The sequence below is a fragment of the Atractosteus spatula genome, chromosome 15 (genome assembly GCF_055471065.1).
Source record: "Atractosteus spatula isolate fAtrSpa1 chromosome 15, fAtrSpa1.hap1, whole genome shotgun sequence".
Lineage (NCBI taxonomy): Eukaryota > Metazoa > Chordata > Actinopteri > Semionotiformes > Lepisosteidae > Atractosteus > Atractosteus spatula.
The window spans coordinates 5,270,096-5,284,487 of NC_142720.1; the positions used below are offsets into that span (position 1 = coordinate 5,270,096).

Sequence of the window (14,392 nt, forward strand, 5' to 3'; positions counted from 1 at the left end):
GGACCTTTTCACATTTTATTGTGTTACAGCATGGAACCATGATGGATTTAACTGAGAATTGTTGCCACTCATTAGCACAAAGTACTCTATAATGCCAAAGTAAAAAAAAAAATATCCAGACATTTCACTCAATTAAAAAACAGAAAATAAGAATTTGTGCCCATTCTTCTTGGCAAAATCGCTGAAGCTCCATCAAGTTGAATGGGCACTTGTGAGCAGCAATTTTTAAGTAATTCCACAGATGCTCAGTTTTGTCGAGGTCTGTCTGGGCTTTGACTGGGCCACTCCTGGACATTGACCTTTTTGGTTTTAAGCCACTCCAGTGTGGCTTTTGCTGTATGTTTCGGGCCATTATCCTTTTGGGGGTTGAATCGTCTTCCAAGTCCCAGTGCTCTTGTGGATTGCAGTACATTTTCCTCCAGGTATTTTCTGTACTGAGCTCCATCCATGTTTCCTTCTATCTTTATGAGTTTTCCAGTCCCTGCCGCAGAGCAGCATCCCCAAAGCATGATGCTGCCACCACCGTGCTTCACTGTGGGGATGGTGCTCTCAGTGAGATGGGCTGTTTTAGGTTTGCGCCAAACATAAAGTTCAATTTTGGACTCATCAGAACATAGAATCTTCATAGGCCTCTTGGTGAACTCCCTTACTACGGCTCTTCTTGCACGGACACTCAGTTTTAGAGGAAGGCCAGTTCTGGGCAGGTTCACAGTTGTTCCCTCAGCTTTTTTATGATGGCCTTCACTGTGCTTTGAGGTATATTCAGTGCCTTGGGCATTTTCTTATATCCTTGCCCTGAATGGTATTTTTCAAGAACCTTGTCTCGGATCTGCTTGGAATGTTCCTTGATCTTCATGGGGTAGTGTTTCCTTGGAAATGCACTAACTAAGCAGGGAAGCTCCCAGACACAGGTGTATTTATTCTGATTTCATGTGAAACACCTCAGCTGTACACAGGTGGACTCCAGTCAAGTAATTCTGTGACTTGGAGAAGAGGGTTGGTCACTTCAGAGGTAATGTAGGTGTGTCAAAGCAAGGGGGTGAATACTTATGCATTCAATTATTTTCTGTTTTTAATTTTTAATTAATTTAGTAAAATGTCTGGATCTTTTTTTTTAATTTGACATTATACGGTACTTTGTGTTGATGAGTGGTAAACATTCTCAGTTAAATACATCATGGTTCTATGCTGTAACACAATAACATGTGAAAAGATCCAAGGGGGTTGTAGACTTTCTATAGGCACTGTATATAGTGTCTCTCGGCTCAGGGGCCTGAACAGGGTTGGGAATCTGGATGGCCCAGTGTCAGGGACCGTGCATCAGAACTGCTCCATTACCATTTAATTAGTTGTCATGTTTGAAGGATTGTATTTTGTGAATTGTAGAGAAATTGGTTTTAATGCAGGCTTTCTTGCTGTTGTTTGAAAGCTATGTGTCATTCTTAAAATTTCAAAAGCATTATGAATGTAACAGTAGCAGGGTGCTCTCTAAATTGTTTTTCTTCTGGCATAGCATTTAAACTGTTCAGAATCTGGTCTTTGGAATTGCACTGTACGTGTGACAAAAAGGCTGCAATTCATACTTGTGCCAATAGATGGCAACAATTCCCAACGTTTTTGTTGAACTGACAACTGTGAACCTCAATAGTTGACTTCTCTCTTCTGTATTCTTGTTTGACTGGGCTTGTGATCTTTGCTGCCATTCATAACTAGGGAATTTATACTTTGCAGAACATTACTAGTTGGTTTAGGAGAGCTGTTGACTTTTATATGTACACTCGTCTGGCCTAATGTTTCCTGATGTGACTTTCTTTCCTAAAATCAGTTCTCTCCCAGTTATATCAACTGTATGCGGCATAAAGAAGTGTAGAAGAAGAAAATTTGGAAGTGGGTATGGGTTAATACTTCGTATTCCTCTTTAAACTTACCATACCAACTCATTCACTATTACTTTGCCCTCAGAATGTAGACCAGCTCTTTGTTTCACAGGTGCACTGTTCTGGGAGTGTTCTGTAATGGCGCCGTTTGGTAAATGAGTGACTCATGGACTCCCGGGACCGTCTGGTGTGACGGAGACCCCTAGCTGCTTCTGCTCAGTGAAGACTCCCAGGAAACTAGCAAATCTCCAGACACAACAGTGTTTGCTTACAGGTCTCTATCTCTAGCAGAACAACCTCTCTTTCAACATTGGGTGGAGACAGAGATATTCTTAGATCACACGTAGTTTTACTCGTGCAGAAACCTTGTTCCTGACCGTAGATGTGCAGCAAGGTTACAGTTTTCTACGACAAAAACTGGTCTGGGGCCTCTTTGCATTTTAAAAACCTTTTAAAAATATCTCTTTATCCTTTCACTTAGTTTTTGTGCATGACCTTCCACTTATATGTATGTGTTTCTGTTTGTTATTGCAAGTAAAGTAGGTTGTCAAGCCAGATGACGTGCAGTATATACTTCCAGCAAATCACAAGCCAGCTACGTTGTGGCTGGTCTCCACCAGGTAGAAGTAAGAGACCTGTTGGACAAAGAGACTTTGGACACTGGGGTTGTAATTTGCAGTTGTGGTGGATGTAAATTGGAACTGGAAGGCAAGCAAACAGAAATACCCGCAGCAGGCTTCCTTGTTTGGAGGATCAATTTAATCCTTTATTGAACTAGATGAGCCACTTGAGAAACATACTGCTATCTACAACGAAGCCCTAGAGAGTAGACCTTCTGTGCAGCAGGAGACTTACAGGCGAAAACTGAGGAGAGGGCTTTGATCAAGGGTACAACAGTAATGTACCAGAGCCCATGATTCCCTTTTCTTTTGCACTTGTACACACTCTAAGAGAATGTTTGTACTGTTGGTGAAAATGTGTAAATAGTGGTGTTTAAGCATATTTTTTATTTTAATATCCCTTAGTGTTTCAGAAGAAATCTTACAATTAAAAACATCACCTCTCACTTCAGGCATCATCTGAATGTCAGTTTTATTAGTAGTTTTACAGTTAGATATTTATTACAGCTATTTGATAATTACACCAGATTTCCTTTGGCATATTTCTGCTTTGCAGTGACTGCATCATTTGAACATAAGAGAGGTTGCAAATAAGAAATCTGTTTAGCTCACTTGTTTGCTAGTAGCTAATTGATTCAGGGAGCTCATCCTTCTTCTGATATGAAGCCAGAGTATCAGCAAGGTTGGACAGCTTGTTCCCACCTGATGTGAAATGTGCTTCCTATTCTTCAAATTAGATGCTCTTCCATGTAGTTTCTAGTCGTGCCCTCTGGTCTGTGTTTCCCTGTTCATTCTGATGATGTCCATTGGACTGATTTTCAAACACTCAGATTAGCTCCTCTCATTGTTTTCTCTGTTCAAGACTAAAAAGGTTCAGTTTCGTCAGTCTGGGACAGTCAGTATGGGACATTCTGCTATCTTATTACACTATGTTCAAGGTTAGCAGGTCGTTTAAGGTCAACTACATACCAAACAAGCGGTTTCTCACAAGCCTTACAAACTCCTATCGTGACTCATTTTGGAAATATGAAGGTTTTGTGTCCTGTATCTCTGTGAAACTGCATTTCATGTTTGCTAGAAGTGACCAAGTCTGACAATTTAATTGGGTGAATGCTTCAGTGAATGCTTAAAATTCAACACAGAATGAATATTTTGTTAACGGAAGCATTTTTAAGGCCCTGCTTGTAGGACATGAAGGGTTCTTAATTGTTGTTTTAAGGTTATATATACTTTTAAAGAGAAAGTTTTCAAAAACCTTTTACTGTACATTCCTTGCTCACACATGGCTTTTTCTTACACAGTGAGTCAGGCATAGTCAGCACTATGTGAGTGATACTGGTGTCCAAGGCAACATCTTTTCACAAAATTGTAAACTTTTGTGGGTCAAAGTGAACATAAACTGCTATTTTTCCATTTCTCTTCATTGTATAGCTATGAATACATTAATACATTATTTGCTTTCTTTTGCACACATCCAATTTCTGTGCTTAAGCTCTCTTTCTTACAAGGAGGTGGGGGGGGGGGGAGTCCTTTTAGACCCTCCAGCTGTACTAACAGTGATACGTGACACTTGTTTTTCTGTTTCGGTGTGACTTTTTGTAGATTTGTAAGAACAGCTGCAATAATGAGAGCTTTATAGAGACCTAAACGCTTGCTGGCACTCCAGCTCACACGCAGGAGTCATACCTTGTGCACATTCGCTTGTTGTGACCCTTGTGGAGATGAGGGTTGAGCTGAAAGTGGGGGTTTGTCTTTACTCGGAGAGAGACGGGAGAGGTGCAGGCCTGACAATGAATTGTAATGGTGGGAGCAGTCGTATGTCTGTGGAGGGGGGTTTCTGGAGGGCGTCACACCAAGAGGTGGCGGACCAGCACCTCAGCAGGTGGCTGGATGGATAGTGGCGCTTGAATGTGATTGAGTGGCGGGCGCAGTGACTCAGAAATGCACCCAGGCCTCTTGTGGTTTCCTTTCATAGCTTCCCAGACACTGGGCGGATTGTAGTTTCCAAATTTAACAAGAAAAGCGCAGGTGCTGGTGAAAGAGTTTGGGTTTTCTTGATTTTGCCAAGCAAGTTCCTGAAATAACCAGCTTATAGACTTCTCCGGAGGCCTGTTTCTGTCTTTAAATCCCTACCGTCACCGTGCAGCAAAGCATCTTGGACGCTGTTTGTTAGCATACGAAACAAAGGCGCAGGCTCTTTTGTTCACATTCGGCTTTTTCCCCCCTCTCAGACTGTGACTGTACACTGCGGGACAGCTGTTCAAAGAGTCTCTGAAGTTTAACACGTTTCCTAGAGTTCAAGACAGTCACGTTTCTTAGAAGGTCACCGAGATTCAGACGGGTCGTGGGGAAATTGTTCAAATCGCAGCGCAGCAGATATCAGTGCGCATGAGTGAAGATGAACCTGAATTGGGAAAACGTGCTGTTGTTGCTTGCAGATGAGGGGAACAATCGGGTTATGAGTGAACCGCTCCAGACATACTGTACCACAGACAACTCAGGTCAAGGCAAGAACAGATCCGTGCTCTTCACAGCCACACCAGTACCTGAAGTTCAGGCATCAACAGTAGGGATTTTAAAAGTACTAAGTATGGTAAAGCTCACTTTGTATTGTTGGCCAAAATACGTGTTTTCCCCAGTGTTGTTGTTTCCAATACAAGGGAAGAAAACATTTTGACATGTGTTCTTTCACTCAAATCTTTTTTGATTTCTAGGAATTTGCTCTTAAGTGCTGGAGACTCACTGTATCATCAGCAGCCTGCAGTGCCTGCTTTTTTGAGGGAGGCCTGGGTAGCATGAGGTCTGAAATGAGACATTTGGGTTTCACGTCATGCCTTCCTCCAGTTGGTATATTTTGCGAAAAGATCCTTAACTTCAGCTGGGATGGGGACCTATCAAAAAGAGCAGCCTGTCTTCTCAATGGGCCTGTTGAAAGGATAAAAAAAATTTCACAGAAAAGAATCATTCTCCCTTATCTCGTCGTATGTATTAAGAAAACAATTATGTCTGCATTCCAGAAACACTGTTCATAATTACGGTCTCCTCTGTATTGACTCCATTGTGAACAAAGAAGAGCTGTAAGCTGGGTGGCACCAGCTCAGTGAATTGTATCATGGGACACTCGGCTTACATGCACCCCTGCTTAGGCTACTTTATTCATCTTGGGCCTGCACAATTATATTTTGTTTACACCCGCTTGCAGTTTATTTTAGGAGTGAAAATCTCCTTTCACTTGCACGACAAGACCACTTTTACACAGAGACTCGTGTTTTAACTTGTCTTCTGCCTGTTTGTTTCGTTTTCTGCCTACAAACCTTCTGCCTCTAAAAGCCCAAAGGAAACCCGAGCGACAAAACTGCGAGAGGATCGATCCGTCCTTCCTAAAAACCTGACTGACGGACACGAGCAGCTCCTGGGGGAATGAGAGAGGGAGCTCCAGGGATCAGTCTGGGACGAGGGGGCTGGGCTCACGTTACCGGGAGCTCGTCTGGTCAAGCTCAAGCCTGGCTGTTTGTTGTGCAGAGAACCAGACTGCAGGTGCTTAATGCATGAGTGTATGCTGACTCAATTCGAGTGTGTTTGGCTGATTCACATGTAGATGTTCCCTTTTTTCTTGTCTAAATGTCTCGGTTCCCTCTTGAGTTATCACAGAAGGGCGAGCTGCAGCCGCAGCAGCTCTTGCCACAGGGCTTCCGTGAAATAAGGTAATGGATCTCAAACAGGAGAAATCCTTCTTTGGGAGCTCTTTCAATCATCTCTGTAAAACGGCATGTGATGCACCGTGGCGTGAACAGAGAGCTTTTGTTTTGCTCCCTGAAGATCGTCTTGTGGTATGAAAAGCCCTGTCTTTTTCCACTCATGAGCAGACCATTACTGTAAATTATGAAAAAAAGGAAATCTGTGATTATAAGACATGTATGTTACATGAATTACATTAATTCTGTACAATACAGGCAGTGCAGTGGAACAACAGTCAGCACAGCTGCCTCTCGCCTGGTGGATCCTGAGTTCCTGTGTGGACTGGGGGACTTTCTGTGTGGAGTTTGCATGTTCTGCCGAGTACTTGTGTTCATTTTGTAAAGGTGCTCTGATTTGTCTCCACTTTCCTTGCTAGAGAGGTTAATTGGTGTCTCTAAATGATTCTAGTTAGTGTGAACATGGCGTCCAAGAAAGAAAGGCTCCAGGTTGCTGCATCTCTTACCAGGAGCAAGGAGCTTTCTGATAATGAACACATGCATTAGTTTGGCTACAGGGTTCAACTGGCTTGTCCCTAAGGGGCTAATCAATGGCTGAGACCTGCTAGGGTTTGAGACAGGAGGCATCTGAAAGTGTCTCTGAGTAAAATAAAACTCCAAACTCTTTTGATTTTTAAAAAAGTCTTTAACAGAACTAGTTAACGAAAAATATCTAGTATCGATAAAGTAGCAAACTTTGACAGTTTTACAAATATATAGCTTGCGAGGTTGCAACAGACACGCATTTTACTAGAGCAGTAGAAGGATACACATTAATTTCCTCGAAACAAAGCCCATCTCAATCAGCCTGTTTGACTTTCTTCTTTTGGGTTTGAAAGATCAAAGTCGGAGACGTGTTTAATCTCTCCAGGTTTGGTTTATGATGTAAGAAAAAAAGATACATTTACATCTGCTGTTGTGAAAATGCTGCATTTTGTGGTTTGTCACCTGCAGCTTAAAAGAAAAAAGTGCTCTACTTTTGTTTATGCCAGGGCAGAGAAAAACAAATACTATTTTCTGTACTCGTGAAAGCGTAGAAGTTGTTTTTGCAAGCAAAGCCATGGTGCAGGCTGGGAATTCACTGTGAATGCAAATATGTCAAGTAAATGCTTTAAAGAACATCTCACACAACATTACGAAAACTCATCTTATTAAATGCATTGCCGCTTGTTCAGCTGGAGAAATGAGTAAACCTTACAATATGTGAGTAATGGCGGCATTCAGTGAATGGCAAGAGTCGAATCCATGTCATCACAACTTGATTTGAACTTGAATGCCTTCTCTCCAGCTTCCATTGGCGTTTGTGAGTTTGTTCTGGTGGGGATTGGAAATAACACTGTTCCCTTGGCCAGGTCTGAGATTACCAGGTCTAAGATATTTATGACTGAATTGATTCAAGAATCTCATCCAGCGGTTTCTTCAGAGCAGCCAGGGCATCGGCTTCAACAACTTGGCTGGGCAGCTTGTTCCATACCTCCACAACCCTTTGGGTAAAGAACTGCTTCTTATCCTCGGTTACAGTTATAAATACACTTCCACGCTGTTTCCAACTGTGCTGTCTGGTTTGTGTTTCACGGTTTTATTCTGAAGAAATCCACCGGCTTGACTTTGTTTATGCGTTTGTGGAGAAACAAAGTAAAGGGAGGAATACAAAAGGTAATGATTAATTGTCATAAAGGAGCAAGAAAAGTGAGCAATGCCCTCTAGAAAGGGCGAGGAAGGTCCTGGTGATCTAACATGACCAGTGAAAGTGGGAACTCTGTACGTGCTGTCAGGAGTACGTTTTGGAAGGACTGAAGAACAAGATACAGGTAGAATGGCAACATTTATTCTGCGGCTACAGTGAGTTTGTAAGAGGGTAAACATAACTCATAATAAATTGTTCTTTTTTGGGGCATGTGTGAAAATTTCAAAAACCTGTAAAGATAATTAAAAAATGTGAATCATGTAAAAGAAAAAAAACATGTTTTGTTGTGGCCAAAGTGATACCCTGTGGAGTCTGAAATGCAAAATAAGGTGGGAACAGCAGTCATTATATGAGCAAGTGATATATTGGCTTTGTTTGAAACACCCACCAAAGAAACATGTGGTGGCCTTATCTTTTTAACATTTCGTTTCCACGAAAAAAACGTCTTTCGTCAAACCTGAAAACGATCATGTCTAATGTTTTTTTTTATTATAAATGAACATCTTCAAAACCACGCCAAACAACCCTGTGCTATTTACCAATCCCTGAAGTTGTTTATCTTTCAAATAAATGACAGCAAGTTGTCTGTGGTCGGCCACAGAGAGCAGCCAGGCTGGTGACTTCACCCTGATAGATTAGATTTCGAAATTGTCTAAAGCCAGGTAGTATCTTAAACCTTCATCACGTATGGGGAAAAAATATGAGAACTGTGATTTTTTCTGTTAGTCATCTTAAAAAGAATGTGTTGCGCCCCATCTCGTCTTAATGGTGGTGCTGTGGGTTGCAGTTGTTGCCTGAAGAGCTCCAGTCAAGCGTGATGCAGTTGCTGATGCCAGTGTGGGGTCCCAGTGCCTTCTGTTCTGGGGGGCGTTGTTTCAGAAGCTCCACGCTGGCACTCGCTCACGTGCGGACAAGTCTGGCCAGTTCAGAAGCGCGGTTCTGCTGATTGCTAACACTGCATTTAGGTTTCTGGTGTATGAGGACAAGAAGCGTCTCGCAAGCTTGCCTGCCCGGCCTTTGTTGCAAATAAACAAAGCAGTCCAAGTCTTACTGAAATCTGAAATCTTGGTATCCCCCGGATTTTCCCCTTTTGACGAGTACGGAGTGTTAACCCATTTGACCTGGTTTAGTTCCACACTGGAGATCACATGTCTGGCCTCCCCTTAATTCAGCTCCACCAGCAGCGACTCTGCGTTCCTCCGGAGGGTACTGAGACCCCCGCTCAAGAGCGGCAGTGGTACTTCCTGAGTGGATGAAGTGGGGCCTCTCCTGTATGCTAAACATTTGGGGATCCTCTGGGGTGAAATCCACTATATCAATGCAAGGGTTTATGATGATGATTCTTAGTTCTGATGCCAGTTGCCTTACATTTCCTATTTCTCTCTCATTTAAGCGCAAGATGGAAATGGAGGAAAACCAGGCTTCCTGTAAGATATTCAATATCAGAAGATATCTGGAGTGAATGGTGGGTTGTGCTTTTGTAATTAACTGATCTATCTGTAGAGCCTGCAGAGTTATAAGGTTGTTGCCACAGGAAGAGAATTTATACTATTGGCTTGTTTTATTTTCCCTTGGATTTATAGTTTCTGAGCTCTGAATGTCGTTCAGAGAAGTCTAACAAGAATGTAAGAAACCAACTCCGTTTTTCTCTAATGGTCAGATCCTGCATCTTAGGCCATATACTACTGTACTTTACAATGCTTTTAACAAAACACAACACAAATAGAGTTAACACACAGAAAAGGTTTACAGACTTGCATTACAGACTTGCTTTGATCTAATTTGGGTTTGCAAACCGCTGAAATATTTCCAGCTTGTTATCCAGTTTCTGTGTAAATGTTTGTACATTTGAACATGTCATCATTTCTCTCCTGCCCCTTCAGTATAATGATGACATTACTCAACATTTATGTTGCAGCGGGATACCTGCTGTGTGAGTCTTGTTAGACTGTTATATTCCTTCATTTTTGTCCTTTTCCTTGTTGTCTCCTCGGCCTCTTCTCAGTGAGACTTGTTCCAAAATATTGTTAGAACAGGGAAAAAACAATATTTATGCCTTGCGTTGTCTGGTTTGCTCCTGATTGGTACCGATAATTGGTGGAATATCGTGAAGGCCCCACACTTGATTTTATACCAGTTACTTGTTTTGTAACACTGGAGTCCTTTCTGAGAGCTCTTCCAGCGTGGTCACTGGACGCTCTCGTCAGGATGGTGCTGGTGGCCTTTGGAAATGTAGCAGGGCTTCAGCCCTCAGAGGCCCCACCTCTCAGTTTGTGGCAAGAGAAAAAACAAATCACAAAAAAAGAAACGGACGCCAAGGTTTAGTTCGCTTCTGGTTTATGACCGTAAGAATCTATTTTAAATCTTGTTCTGAGAAACCTGCCCCACTCCCCTCGCCTTTGTTTGGGATGCGGCCCAGCTATTAAGTTTTTTTAATTGTTTTTCTTTTCTGTTTTCTTGGACACTCGGTAGCCTGGAGGCACTTTTCCTGGTACAGAGCTATACGTTGTCTATCCGATGTATGGTGAACTTTCAAAATAAAACAGAACGGAAATAAGTGAGTTACTCCTGTTAAACTGTAGTATTGAAGTTAACCTGGGACTGCGCCACACTGTTCGCCTCTGAACAGGTGCACTATTTGAGAAAGACAAATTCGAGGTTTGTGAAGTCGTAACAGAATAGTCTAGTCAGTGAAAACAATGAATCTAACTAGATTCTTGTGGAAATGTGGACATGCTGTGCAGACTTTCCATTGTAAATGTTCAGAAGGGTCCTTGTTTGCACACTAAGGGATTCACTGGCTTACAGAGTATCAAATATATAAAGTATGCTGTTTCCAACCACTATACCGAAACCCTTATTGTCCTGATTTCTTGTTCTCTAAATAAAAGGAACTCGTTTTTCCTGGTGACATGACTGTCCTGACCACAGCTTCACATGTTTGCTTCACAAGCTACACTGACTGGTTATTTACATTTCCCTAACTGAGATATCCTGCGTCAGATAGAGCTGAGCTAAAGAGACCACTCTGAGATTACAGCAGCACTGCTCATCTCAGTGAATAGCCACAATCATACAGTCTTTAACATCTTTGAAATATCAGCTTACGAATGCCATTCGAACAGCGGCTAAAATGTCCAGGGACCATCTACACAAAGAGAAGAATAATGGTTTTGTGCGGAAAAACCAAAAAAATAGAATTTTTTTGTCATCTTGGCTGAGCTGCCAGTGGCGGTTTTAAAAAGCCTCCAGCTCAGTTAGGATCTGAAGCTGGCGTGATTCTGTGCCTGCTGGTGTCTGTACAAGATCTTTATTCCTTTCACACCTGCCTCTTACATGTTCAAAAGGAGGTGGACAGGGTTTTCTTACATGTGCTCCGTGAATGGATTGGTGGCTGGGTTTGGAGTTCAGGGAGATTAGGTGACAAAGGCGACAATAGATGACTTTGTCTGCTGTGAAAAAGTCATAACTTATATTCTCCTTAAGAATATAGGATCTCAGTGCGTCTTTTCTTGCATTCCATATCCTAATATTCTTATAACCTGACTTGACCATAAGCTGACAACAGTGGACCCGGAGGTCATCACTTTGGTCTGCAATGGGGTGACGATCAGTCTCAAAGGGTAGAGACCTAGAGTCACCAGAGAACTGAGCATGTAAATGTTTAAGAGTTGTCATAGACATTCCCTGTGTCCAGATCTTTCAAATCTTTCACCCTCCATCTGAAGAGACTTTCAGCTTTTGCCCAACCTTTCCTCAGCTGTAGATTAATCCCCCCCTTCACTGAAAAAAGTGTGAGGAACTTTGTGGTAGTTATTAGCTCCAAAATGAAAGAAAGCATTGCAAAGTTAGTTGGAGTATCTATGGGATGATGGGTGTATCAATGCCTTGCAGAGATACTGTAGATGATTTCTGTGTCAGGGTTTGACAGGTGACATGTGGCTGTGACATTCACCCTGGCTGTGCTCTGAAGGGCCCGTTCCATGACCTTGGATAGATACAAGGAGTCCTGGGATGTGCTTGTTTAGGCGTAGCTACAGTGCTCACTGGTTATATCTGCTTCTGCCATAAGTGCTTCAAATAAGTGATTTCACTCTGGAAATGGGCTAATGGGTCAATTGTGGTTGAATGTATTCACCTGTGAGGTTTGAATCAATAATGTGAAAAGAAAATAGGAAGACTGTATGTCTTTGCCTTTTTGACATGGTATTTTATTCTGGCTACTGTAAAAAACCTGCCTCACAAGAACATCTCTGTTATATTGTGGACCAAGAGCTGGTTTTCACTCTGACACAAAGGGTGGCAGTTCTTCTGCAGCTTGTTTCCCTGACTCACCACCCCATTTCCTATTACTCACAAAGTATTCAGGCAAAGCACCTGGCCTCAGTAGCCTCATATCACTGTCTGACTGCACTAGTTCTGCTGTAGCTGAAGGCCATGTGAAAAACAAATAAGAGTGCTGTTCAGTCTTATCTTTAGGGCCACGTCTTCAAAGATCACCCTCAAAGAACAGGAAGCTTCTTTGAAATGAAAACCAGCCATATGAGTGACCATAGCAGGTGCTGAGCATTTGCACAAGATGAGCTTTGTGCTGCTATGGAATTTTCAGCATTAGAGGATGCTGGAAGAATAAAATGTTCCAAATGTGTTTATTTTTTTCCAGCATCTGTTATTATGTTATGACGTAAAGACAGTGTGAATAATTACAAATAAATCTGCTATATTTTGACTAGGGATTGTTATTGTGGACTATAAATAGCTGCTGCAGTCTTCACTGTTTTAGTATTAAATAACTTTCCTTAACTGTCCTTATAAAAAGCTTCTGTGATCAGTATTTTAAATGTGAAATATTAACACCTGTAACAAGATTGACGCAAACCCAATTTAAATATTCAAGCTTTAGAGTTTCTGGGGAAACAATGTTTTTCAGTGAAGTGGACTGGATTATGTAATCCATTGAAGTAGGATAGGAAATGTTCCCATCTGTAATCCATGCTGCGGTTTAAAGATCTGAATTGTCTTTGGTATAAAGGTGACGTACAGCGCAAACACCATGCACTGTAAGCGTTTTTTTTTCCTTTGGGGGGGGGGTTTTGTCAAGACTTTTTCAAGTGTATGAAATACATTCACTTCATAAGGAATATGTTCTGTCTTGAGTTTTAATCCATTGCAAAGACAGGATTTGAGAGAACCTTTTTCAAAGAGAAGAACAATTAACACAAAATGTGTACATGAGCAAATGATTTGAAACTTGTCATAATTAATTACTTTGTGGTCCTGCTTCTTTAGAAAAGTTATTTTTTGATCTTTCAAAAAAATGGAGAAAGTGAGTGGTGCAAGCTTGCGTATGTTGTTAATAAATTGTTGTTGTATGTGTAATGGCATCTTATGAGCTCATAATGTTGTGTATATTTAACAGGATGGTCTAACAAGCTGCAGGGTTCATTTAATGCTAAGTTACATGGTGTACATTTGAACACGATGCACTATGAGTGACTAAGTAAGGTGGCACATTCAGGCTCATAAACGTGGATGGTGGTACATTGTAATCCAGCAAGGTAACATTTTCCATCCCATCGAAGAAAGCAGCTTGTTCCTAGTAAGGGTCACGACAATCCTGAAGCCCATCCTGGGAACACAGGAAATATGGGATTCACAGACGTTTCTGGAAGTCAGTCCAATCTGGTTATACTGCACACCTTAAAATCAGTTAGGCAAGGTATTGTTTCCAAACGTTTTAAAACAACACACTGGCTTCCGAAGTGTATTTTGATAGCATGCTCCTGCCTTGTATTGAAATATTTGCCTTGACTTTGTAGCTATCATACAGGTGTTTGCCACAGAAAGCTGCAAAGGTTTCTTTAATTGAAGTATTTATTGATTGCATAATTTCTGAAATTACCGCAGTGTGATTGCTAGCCGTAAAAGCTCGTCTAAGACATTTTGAAAGTGCCTAAATGAAAGTGGTTTATTAATCACAAGAGCAATCGTTTACCGTGATTCTCAAAAGTCCCCTCCTATTTGCAACATGAAGATTTTTCACTGCCAAGTACTTTTCAAATTACAAGAATTATAGAAGAGCTTATCAGGAAATATGTGCAAAATAAGGCTGAATATGTTCACCTCTCTTCTCAAAATGAGTTACAACTATTTAAAAAAAATAATAACTTACAGTGCAAAAAAATGATGTTTTTGAGTCTTTTCTCTATATGTTGATGAATATTTCCAATATGGCAAAAATTAATTACAAATTTTGTTTCTGTTTTAGGAGCGAAGCCATTGTCTGCTGGAGAAAATATACTGTAAAATATGACTGAAATCCTGTGAGTATTTTAAAACAGTGACATTTGTGCTAGCTGAATAATGGAGTCAGAGGCAGATCGCAATCTGTTTTTTTTTTATTAAAGTTTGCACTTAGCAAGATCGAAAGTCTAAGATCTACATATTGAGTTTCTTTGGGAGAAGAAGGCAGGA

General features: G+C 41.3%; 1 long non-coding RNA gene across 1 annotated transcript in view; it reads left to right on the forward strand.

Annotated features, from left to right (window-relative positions):
* The window catches only part of LOC148819902 (uncharacterized), a 73,685-nt gene that overhangs the window by 13,926 nt on the left and 45,367 nt on the right, over positions 1-14,392 (forward strand). The window contains exons 2-3 of the long non-coding RNA XR_016094190.1: positions 9,312-9,383; positions 14,187-14,241. This is a non-coding gene — a long non-coding RNA (uncharacterized LOC148819902). The remainder of the gene's footprint in view (positions 1-9,311; positions 9,384-14,186; positions 14,242-14,392) is intronic.